We start from the raw sequence: 12,099 nt of genomic DNA, 5'->3' as shown, positions 1-12,099 counted from the left end.
AAAAAAAAAAAAAAAAAAGAAAAAGAAGCAATTTTACATCCTCCAATCATCGGTTCGCCACGTTCTCCAACGAATCACGTCCAATCGGTCGTAAACACGCTTCTCAATTTCGTGTTTCCGCGCGATTATCTTCGATTCGAGCGAAATGGACGGGATCACGGATCTGGTCGGTGCCTTCCTTCTTTCTAACAATCAAAAAACGAGCACGAAGCGCGTGGACGTAACGGCACCGCCTCTCGATGGAAACGGTCACGCGTACTCAGGATGGGAGAAAGGACGAGGAAAAAAGGACCAGAGTGTCGGCCTCTAGCCAAATAGAGACGAGTTGAAACGGAGATGATGAACAAGATGGAAACAAGGAGAAACGGAACCGTCGTGCAAAGCGACGACGAATCGGGATAGTTGACGCATTACGGTTTTCGAACGAATTAACTCTCTGTGTGGTGACAGATAACGATGAAGGAATAATTGGAATAGATAATAATAATATTTGTATCACTCTTACATTATTTTATTCTAATACCGTCTATATCTGATTAATTTCATTTGGGATTTGTATATTGAATATTATTTGAATTTCTTTTGAATCAGATATTTCATAAATGCAAGAAAAATGTTAAGGAATCCTTTCATGGATCTAGAATTTATAGAACCTCTCGAGGATTCATTACTCGTAAAATTTACCTATTTATTTCAAAATATCTACTGTAGAGAATCTCACCTTATGCAATATCACCAATTACAAGATATAATCGCATCTCAAAAAAAAAAAAGAAAAGAGATACAAAAAAAGCAGAGCAACGAAAAAAAAAAAAGGAATGGAAAGAACAGGAGAAGAAGGAACGACGTCTCTCGTGGTTCCGTCGACATCGCGACGAGAGGATACACGTCGTCGGTCCACCATGGCGGATTTCTTCCATTCGTCCGACCCATTGCATCCATAATGCAACGACGGCCGCCACCACAGGAAGGGAAAAGGCTTGCTCCTGCTGGTTGTGCACGCGGTGGTTCGTATAACGGAAAGGCTGCGTCACCGTTACACACGGGGAACACACACCACGGCCGTGGAAAAGAGCAGGCAGGCGAGGAAGAGGAGGGAAGAGGAGGAGAGGGGAGGAGACGAGAGAAGAAAAAGGAAGAGGAAAAAGGCGAAACGGGGCCGTCCGCAAAGGGAGTGCACAGGGAACCGTATAGGAGTAGTCCGGAACATTATAGTGTATACCGTTCGAGTCTCGTGAAATCCTGCCAGAAGATGTCGTTACGCGGGGGTCAGGGGGTTGGAGAGAGATGGAAAAGTTGATGGAAGAAATATGGCGGCGAGGAGAGGATAGGCAAGCAAAAGAGAGGAGCAGGGCTGAGGGGGATGGATGGAAGCGTGCAGGTTGATCGTAGTGTCTGGAAACGGGGCCCGATCTGTGTATGCGATTTTATGACGGCCGTTAAAGGCTGTCGTCGAGGTTAGGTTAGGTTTGGATATCGATGCCGGCTGCGAGTAGTTTTACGAGATTTTGTTTATTTCGATTTTACGAATGTTTGAATGTATGTTTGACAAGCTGTAGGTAATTGATCGTTTCAAGTTTCCTTTTTTTGGAAACTGTTCATATATGTATTTCAATATTGAAAGAAATTTGTTATCACTGTTGGAGAAAAGTTTTGTAAATAGTTTGGAGAGGATATTCCTGGGTTTGAAAGTATTTGAATGAATCATTGATATTAGTATAGACTCTTTCTCCTCGATAAGATCTTATTAAGCTTGGAAATAAGCGTGAAATAAGATGATTTTCAAAAGATCTGCTGTAAAATCACAATGAGAAATGTACAATTTAAAATATATTTAATGAAACTTCCAATTAAAAAAAAGTGTCTAAATAGAATTAAATTAGAATCCAAACTTGATTTTCTCGTTAAAATAATTCAGTTAAAAATGGCTCACGTTTTTTTATTACGGTAAATTATGATTATAAATGATATTCTCGATCTAAAATAATACGATCAAATAACTCGAGTTATTTTAAACATCTCCAAATTGAATTTTGAAATTTACAAATTAAATTTGGTTAAAACGACGAGAAAATACTCTTAATATTATTTATTTTCTAGATTTATTTTCACTTGCTATCGAACAGAAACACCCTCGAGTTAATGAAACCAATTTATGTAGTTGAAAGGCCGAACAATCAACCAACTCTGCTAATCAGGGATTTATTCTTAAACGGTGAAACGTACGCGCAAGGTTCGCATGTTCGCACACCGATACATTGTAATTTATCGCGGTCCCGGACGGTCTGTAATTTCCAGGGACGAAGGCGGAAGTGAGCGCGTAATGATGTACACAGCAACTGCTCCATGGTTGAGCCGAAGTTTTTCGGTGCTTCTTCATGGGAATTCGTTAAGGTGTACCGTATTAAACGACGCCTTAAACGGTGGTGCACGAATAAATTTTCCCGCGTTCCAAACTTTTTCTCCCCGACACTGGTTTCCGTCTTGGAACACAACTGAGAGTTCCATGTATGCAAATTAGACAGAAAATGATATCAACGTTCTCTTCCATCCTTATTACTATTGTATTCGTACTTTTATCGATTTTTGTCTCTCTCTCTCTCTCTCTTTCTCTCTGTGTTATTATATATCTCTATTTTAGGAATCAAATAAATGTGTATATCACTTGATATATTCAATTTAATAATCGAATATTATATTATATTCAAAATATCCAAAATAAAGTATTTCAAAATAAATTATCTAATATGAGGTAATCCAAATATTATTAAAAATAGATAAAATATTAATTATCCGAAATATTCAAAATAAATCTATTCGTTACAAAATTCGAAATATTAAACTTTCTAATATATCTTGTTTCTTCATTTCTCTAAAAAAAAAATACGCAATATAATATTAAGTATTTTGGCCGATAATTTTTCGCGGATCGCCATCTTGGTAGAGGTAATCCAAATATTATTCAAAATAGATAAAATATTAATTATCCGAAATATCCAAAATAAATCTATTCGTTACAAAATTCGAAATATTAAACTTTCTAATATATCTTTTTTCTTCATTTCTCTAAAAAAAAAAAAAGATACGCAATATAATATTAAGTATTTTGGCCGATAATTTTTCGCGGATCGCCATCTTGCCCCTCGAGATTTTCACTTCGATGTACCAAGTGAAATATCCTCGGCTGCCACGTACATTGCGTCCATCAATACGAGGTATACTCCCGCGAGGAGAAAGTTGGTTCGACCGAGCGGAATTTATAAGCAGAAATAGAAATTGTGCCTCTGTTCTTGTGGAATATCACCGTGGCCCTGTTCGTAAGTGAAATGTTAAGCGCTCTATGATTACGGACAGAATATACGGCCAACTATAAAAGATTTACGCCCGCGATACTCGGTTCAAACTATTCGGTATCTCTCTCGGCGTAGCGAGAAAGTCGAGGCGAAAACGCGAGAAGCGTGGATAAGAAGTTGCATAGATAGATGTATATCGATTGCAACCGCTTCGAGGAAGAAACTTATCTTCGATATCTCTTTATTTAACGTGGGACGTTATATAATGGAAGAAACGTGTCTGCGTTTCATATTTTATGACATTTTGTTTAGGAGGAAGAGTTGAGTTTTTCGCGACGCGTAATAATGGGTTATCCATCGGATTGTCGGATTGCATTGATATGAATATTTTCGCTTATGCATTTTTATTTTTATCTCTTTTGTATATATTCTTTACATGGTGATATACATCCATTCGTGAGAGGATGAAACAATTAGATTTTAATTATCGAATATATCGATTGACCACAATTAAAATAACTTTCATACAGAGAAATATAAAAAATATTATTCATACGATGGATTAAAATGATAAAAATGAAACAATAGAAAATCGGCAGATATACTCATGAAGAATAATAAAATTGTTATTAAAGCGAAATTGAATCGATTTCGATGCAATTCAAAGCTAATTAATTATTCAATCTATCTCTTTTGTACGGTGTGCACCAAACAATTTATAATTAAATAATTCGAAACGAAATAAACAACGGATCATCACGGATCGAAAACCCGACAACTTAGTTAAAGCAAATTGTTTGTCTTCCTTCTCACGTTGCATCTGCGAATCTGGAGGGACGAGCTGTGTTTTCAACGTCAACAGTTGAAAAACGGAAAACACGAAGCTCCGTTATTCCGTTTCCGTTCTTCTCGAGGCAAAAACTTCCACCGATGCAACGGGGACGAGCAATGTTCTTACTTCTTTCGCAGTTTACCTGCTGTGATTGGACGTTAGGTGAAATTTATCGTTTATTTTACAACGAATAATCTTGGAAATAACGCTTGGTCGAGCATTGATTGCAATCTCTCGTCTTAAGCTTCTCAGCTATCGTGTTTCACTTGTAATAATTGAAGATTGTGAGAAGATGCTAGTGGATGCAATAAGATAAATTTGTCTGTCTCTTTAGTCTCGTAGTTTCTTGGTTCAAAGTTATAGATTAATGTTATAGCTTACCATATCTGTTGATGTTTGACTATCCATCAAATTTAATTAGAGAAAATAACATTTAAATAATATATACTATGTAAATGAAAACTTAAAATATATTTGATTATTTTTTAAACCAATAATTTTTCAAATTATGTAGTTTCATACTTTTTATTTATAGAAAATTCCAAATTGAAACAAACTTGATTTTTATAAATTCTTTATTATGCATCAAAAAATTAATAACATCAAAATGTATCATTTCAAAACCATTTAAATTGTTTAAATCATCTTTTACTATTTATATCTTGTATATTTTTCATTAATTATTAATAATAAAAAAATAAGTATATTTATATAGAATATATTTTACGTGCATTTTTATATTTCTATATGTCATATATATATATTATATACTATGTACATACGTTTTTCTACTATAAAAGAAAAATTAAATTTTCTGCTATTTAATATGTATTTAAAAGAAGAAAAAAAAAAACGTTTCAAGTTGAAATTTTCCATTAAAAAACAATTGGTGTCACGTCATCCAATGATTTTTGTTGGTCGTTCAAGTGAAATATTATTTTCCTCGACGAAATATCAGAAGAAATTTCCCTTCGTCGAGGACGTGATACATTTTCGTGAGAGATACTTCCACATATTGAAATGCGCTTTGAGCTGGGATCCTGTACGAAACCTCGTACGAAAATAAGCTAGAACAAAGTAAACCTTTCTCTGTTCTTGCTTCTTCCATCGTTTCATTTTCTCTTCTTATTTCGTTCATGATCTCCGGTTTGCATCCTCGAAGTAGGTTGATATGCTACGTATAATCAGCAAACTTCCGTTTTTGAAAAGACTAGTTGTCATACTTGTATTTTCTGGAAAGAACAAAAAGGCTTCCTTGTTCATGTTTAATTGATAATTAATAAGAATTGAATTTTGAGCGAAGCTTCGAGGATCTCTTTTATAAAAATCCTATGTAAAGATCATCTGGATTTGACAATTTTTTGATAATAAGATAATTTGGATATTAATTCAATATAAATTATAATTTTAATTTTAATATTTTATTTCATTCGTGGATCATTAAAATTTTTTTTATAAGATTAAATAATAAATATTATTAGTTAAAAAGAATAATTGAAAATTATTTATTTACCGATGAATTATTTTATTATAGAATGTACGTAATGTGGCTGGATATTTCTGTGACCAACTGCATATAATTCTTTTATGAAATGAGAGAATGCAGTATGTGGTAGATATTTAGAGAAGACGATAGAGAATGAAATTTAGTGTTTCCAACTTTAGACAAGTACTTTAAATGTGGTATTTTCAAGAAATTTAATCTTGAATTATTATATTTTTTAATAAAATGAATGAATTTTAATTATTTTTTTAAATATGTAAATATGATATAAATATGATATTGATATAATTAATAATTTGATATTGTTAATTCAATATTGAAAGTTATATCAGTATAATATATATAATATAATAATAAGTATATACATAAATAAAATTATAAAATAATAAGAAATAAAATAAAAAAGCAATAATAATAAAATAATACTAAATGATTGTACAACAGCATAAAGCATGGGCATAAGTTTATGATGAAATATCCCGCATAAAGTTCAAAAGTACAAAAGTTGGTCCTTGAATTTGACCTAGTTTTCAAGTTATAACTGTTTTTATGTCTCTATGCAAACTACTCAGTGATCTTCTTTAAACGGAAAATATTCAACAGTAAATACAGTATATGACTTTCAACCTCAAATATTTCCATAATTTTAATTAATAAGTGAAAAATAATAATTTAAGAATTTTAATAAGTGAAAAAATAATAATCTTTTGAAAATAAAATTTCTAGTTTTTTATTATGTAATTTTATAGAATAGCGAATTTGGAATACAAAAGAAAAAATTCATATAAAATATGATTCATATAAAATAAAATTCATTTTTTAGATATTTGATATTGAATTTTTCATATGTTTGCATAAATAACGAACAAGTATATATATATTTGTTCTTTGAAATTTTCATAGTAAAAATCTTTTATGTCATTGATTAAAGAATATTAAATGTTTAACAACATCATTTACATTCAAAGAATTGTGCATAATTATATTTAGCTTAAGAGAAAAAAGATAATGTGAACTTTTTGTTCAAAAAAATGGAAAATCTTGTATATCAAATAGTACTATATTTTCATCATAAACTCTTAATAATCGAATAACACAATGATTAGACTTTCAAATTAGAATTTTAACTTTGAAAAAAATAAGAATAAGAAAAGAAATTTCCATATTACGTGATAAATGAACAATCTAATAGTAAATTGTGGAAAATAGAAACACGTGGATCGACAGTGGAATAACCAGCGAATAGCAAGAAAGGTAGACAGGATTTCCTGTAGATTAATGCCTCGTTGCATTCTAATTCATTATATAATATTACATCGAATTAGATGCAGAAACATAACTTTAATATGTTAAATTCCGATCAGCCTGATATGATTGCACTTTCACATCAGCCTCTAAACTTGTTCGCCATTATACAATTTCATATTACGTGTATCAAGGATTACGTGACTGGAATATCTTATGGGAAATTTCGTTTAATTTTACACCAAAAATGACGATGAAACAATTTAAGAATTTTAAATTTTATCATTAACAGAATTTAATTTAGAGATATTACATTTAAAAATTAGTTCAATAATTGCTAAATTGTAATTAACAAAGAATTATGATTAGAAAATTGCTTTATTATAACGTTCCAATATTTAAATGCATTTAACATGAATTATAGAATATTTAACAAAAGATATAATTTGGGATAAAATAACATTTAAAATTAGCGTTACTTTTATATATTAATAAATATTTTAATACAACATTTATATTTATATCGCTTCAGTGATATTTTTTCAACAATTTTTAGGTTAGGTATATCGAGACAGCGTCGTGCACAACTCATAAATAATCACGTATCAACTAGAATATACATCGAAACTCATCAAACGCGTTAATTACAACCGTTATACATATAAATTAGCTTCTATTGCCTCTTGAAATATTATGGATCATTTCAATCTTCTATAGTTGCACTCGCCATCATCGAAAAACGATCACAACGCGACAATTATCGATCGAATAATCAAAATACGTATAATGATTTTTAAACGAGGATTGTTAATAGCGATTCTTCCGTTGAACAGAAAATAAAACTGCGAAATTATTAATTGGGCGAACTTCAGGTCGATTTTAAACGTTCAGATTCGCACGGTTTGCTCTGAGTTGAAGTTTGTTTTAATGCATATTCGATGTCGAGACGAATAGCAAGAGGTCGTCACAGTCGTCGTTCTGGAGTGTAATGGCGATTCGTTCGGCTTGTTTACCAGCGCCGGAAACTGCAGTATTCTTGCATGCTTCCGTTGCTTTCAGTGTCTATGAAGCTACGTTCTTGTGAATCAACAATGAGTAACTTTTTGTCGATGTGTTATGTGTTTCTTGAAAAAGTTGTCGATTGCTTCTTCGTATTTCTGTTGACGGTAACAGAAATCAACAGTTATATGTTGCCTCAGTTCCGTTCCAAAACTGTGTATATGGGTATATACTAAACACAAGTATGCATTAATTTGACTAACTTCAACTAACTATCACAATGAAAAGATATATTCATTATTGTGAAACTAATTTAAAGTTTTGATTATGTTGCTTTAGTGTGAATAAAATGTTTTTAAATTGTTTGGAATGTGGAGAATATTTAGTTTGTGCAATATTGATCACTTTTGATATTCATGTGCATATTAAAATAAATAAAGTTTACAAATTATAAATTATTGTATTGATATAAAATTATAAAATCGTAAAAGAGAAATTTATATAATCCATAACATATAATTAATTTGTGAATTCAGATTTTCATATCCGAGATCTCCATTATGTCATTTATTTATATGAGAAATTATTATTTTTATGTGTCTTTTCTAAATCTCACATATTTATAAGTATCTAATATTTTCATTTATTATTTAAAATAAAAAAAATAATAAATTTAAATATAAAAAATTATTAAAAAATTTTGTTTAAAAAATATTATGTAAAATATTATTCTATTAATAATGAATATCATTTTGTGAAATATTAACGTATCAAATATTTTATTAACACGAAACAATACGAAACGCATTGTCCATTTGTTGCATCAAAATTTTAATAATGTAGATCATTTTAAATTTAAAAACTTCCAAAGAAATATAATATATTAATTAATCATATTTTATGAATAATAAAGAGAACGAAAGATTAATAATTAGAACAGCAATTGAAATAATGAAATAAAATAACGATAATTCACGCATTAATTGCATGAATTTTGATTCTATAATTTTTAATTATCTATAAGATACATATTCAAAATCTTTATAATATAATATAAAAATAGAAATTTGTTAATTTAAAAAATTTTTTAATTAATAAATTGAAAAAAAAATTGTATCTTAAATTAAATAAAAAATAAACATGTTGATTTAATATTATATTAAATGGATGATGATTTTTATCAATGTTTAAATTAGTTTAATTAAAAATGATAAATATGTTTTAAAGATAATATCTAATATAATAAATAATATATTCAATATCCCATTTTCGAAGAATCACATAAGAAATTTGCATTTTGCTATCATGGTGATATCATAACACGTTCGACAGTCTTAATTATCGTAGAATTCTCGCGACGCGATTATGCAACGAGAAGTGAAAGTCGCTCGATATTTGCGAACACGAGGCGCGGTGCACGCAAGAGATGTCGAGATTTCTCGCAGAAATTCGACCTCTTCGTCGTCCCTTCCCAACACGGCATGTTGGCGGAAATGAAACAAATTGGAATTTCGCCTGTATATCCGGAAGGAAGCATACTGCCTTTTCGGATTATTAAATGAGACACTGAAATGTTCCAGGTTCCAGGTATATCTTTCATATATTTGACTCATGCTTTAAAATTCTATATTCCAAGATATCTATATTTATTTTTAACTGATAAACATGAAAGAATATTTAATAAAATTTATTAATTTTGAAGCTATCTCGATTGGAGAATTTTCATTTTATTATTTTTCATAGTGTTTATTAAAAAATTAATGTTTTTTAGATATTTGATAAATAATATTAAAACATTAATATGTCATGTGTTACATTATATATTATTTTTGTAAATATTTTTAAATATTAATGAAATAAATTCGATGTCTTATCTAGATGTAAAATATAATAAAACATATTACTTATGACAATAATTTAACTCTAAATTAATTCATAGATTCAGCTTCAATCAGATATATCATTTGTCAATTATAACATACAAATATACTTTGAATCTATCATTTTTTGCACAATAAATATTTTAAATAAAAAATTATCTCTTTCTACGTTTCAATTTTCAAATAATAATTCTTACAATTTAATTATTTTTTATGTACTTAATTAATTTTTCAACAAGCATTTATAAATATTAAGGATATATATCAAAATATGGTAATAAAAATAATTGCAAATAATTAAATAATTGTAAATAATTTAATAATAATTAGATTGTGAATGTTTAAATATTTATAAAAAAAATATATAAAAATTAAAATAAATATATATAATGTATAATTCTTTAAACTATAATTATTTTCTAAACTTTGTTTTAGAAAAAAAAATAGTATTATCATGTCAAAGGTAACTTCAAAGTTCATTTTTTGCACTATATTACTAGAAAAAACAATTATTCTAAAGAAAAATATTGTCAGACATAATCTCATAATATGTGAAAAATATATTATCTATTAGGATATTTATAGAATTAATAAAATCTTTATGTAGATTTCATTTTTATAATTATAGTGAAAATATGAATTTGCATATATATCCGCAATCCAATCAAAAATTTTATATGATCTTATATAATTTTATATAATCTATACAATGTAAAAATTGTTTTCTGAATCCTCTAAACAATGTTATTCGAATAAAGTACACTACAAACATTACTTGTAGAATGTAATTCTCGAAAGAAAGAATTAGAGGAAGAATACATAAACGAAACGCATAGACGGAAATGAAACTAAATGAAGCTTCACCTGTGCAACACACATCTAAAAGGGAGCCTTTATAGCACTTACACGCGCTTAAATAACCTCTCTCTTCCTCGTTTTATTTCGTTTGGATACGAGCAAGTCCACGAGACTTATTCGTTGCGTTTCCCGGCACTTAAGAAGTTTATTGCTAGCCACCACGAGTCCAATACGCGATTGGGTGTTGGACAATAAAAACGAGCGTTCCCGCGAGCCACACGTTCCGGAAAACTTCTTTTCCCAACAGGGATGCGGCGATTTCGTTTTTTTCACGCCGTTGTATTTGCTTACGAGCTGCATCGCTTCTCACGAACTCTAGAGCACAGTTAGGCACTAACGAGTTGAAAAATTAATTGGTTAAAATTTCAAATAAAATTATTTCAAATAACATTAAAACTTTAAAATGTTCGAATAATATATTATTCTAGTAGCTATTGTAATTGACTTCGACATTATAATTAATTGTTGCGAATAATAAATTATTTGTTAAAGTAATTTTATTCTTAAAGTTAAAATTTAAAATTTTATCCATTTCTATCTAGTGGATTTCTATTTGCGCCTTTTCGCAGCACAATGAATCGTCTTTCATGTTGTACGTTTAACGTTTTTCTCGAGGGATGATTATTACCATCGCCAATCAGCTTGTATAGGAATTGAAATGAAGAAATAAATTTCATGTTGTAGTAATGTAAATATTAATGTTCTATTTTATTGAAACGTTGATATACGTGTCTTCATAAAGATGTGATAAGTGTTACAATTCTACAATGAAAAAAATATTTTATGATATGGATAATTATAATATCATCAATATTTTTTTAATCTCGTGAAAATTAATGTCTCGCAGAAAAATACTTTAGAATACTGGAGAATTATTGCTTCGATAATAGTTTTGCAATTTTTGAAAATATGAATTAAACAAGTAATAAAAAGATACAGTTTATTACAGTATATCTCTTAAATTTACTTCTGAATCTTCATAAATCTCTGCATGAAAATTGGTAAATGATAGTTAATATTTTATAGTACTGTAAATTGCTAGAATATTTAAAAAAAGAAAATATTTCAATATTTGTTCGCGTGACAACGAATCTGAATTATCTATGCTCCGTTTCTCATTCGTTGCTTCCATCCTTGGTGATTCGAGCATACTTTTAAAATAGCGCATCGAGCTATTAAACGAAGAGTAGCAATCGCTTTACGGTTAACGAAGTCGCGTTAACGAGCTCTTTCTCTTCTTTTTTTTTTTCTTTTTTTATTTGCATTGAATGATCGCGAAAATGAAATTCCTTTCTGCGACACGGAGCTCACGTTCATCTTTTTCCATTGTTACTGGTAAAAATATATTCTTACATAAATATTTCAATTATCACGCGTGCTTTCTTCCGTTATGCATCGAAAAATATTAGCATCCTGAAGAAATATTAGTTACGACTTTTATTACATATTTGTTTATAATAAAAATTTTTCTCTTAAAAATTTTCTTTA

The 12,099-nt window shown here is 29.4% G+C and overlaps 1 long non-coding RNA gene across 1 annotated transcript in view; it reads left to right on the top strand.

Annotated features, from left to right (window-relative positions):
• Window positions 1–9,054: 9,054 nt before the first annotated feature.
• Window positions 9,055–12,099, top strand: part of LOC102679026 — a 9,131-nt gene continuing 6,086 nt past the window's right edge. Inside the window, exon 1 of the long non-coding RNA XR_004150911.1 lies at window positions 9,055–9,453. This is a non-coding gene — a long non-coding RNA (uncharacterized LOC102679026). The remainder of the gene's footprint in view (window positions 9,454–12,099) is intronic.

Source organism: Apis dorsata, unplaced genomic scaffold (assembly GCF_000469605.1).
Source record: "Apis dorsata unplaced genomic scaffold, Apis dorsata 1.3 scaffold_371, whole genome shotgun sequence".
Classification (NCBI taxonomy): domain Eukaryota; kingdom Metazoa; phylum Arthropoda; class Insecta; order Hymenoptera; family Apidae; genus Apis; species Apis dorsata.
The sequence above is the reverse complement of the archived record's forward strand: the minus strand, read 5'-3'. Positions and strand labels throughout refer to the sequence as shown.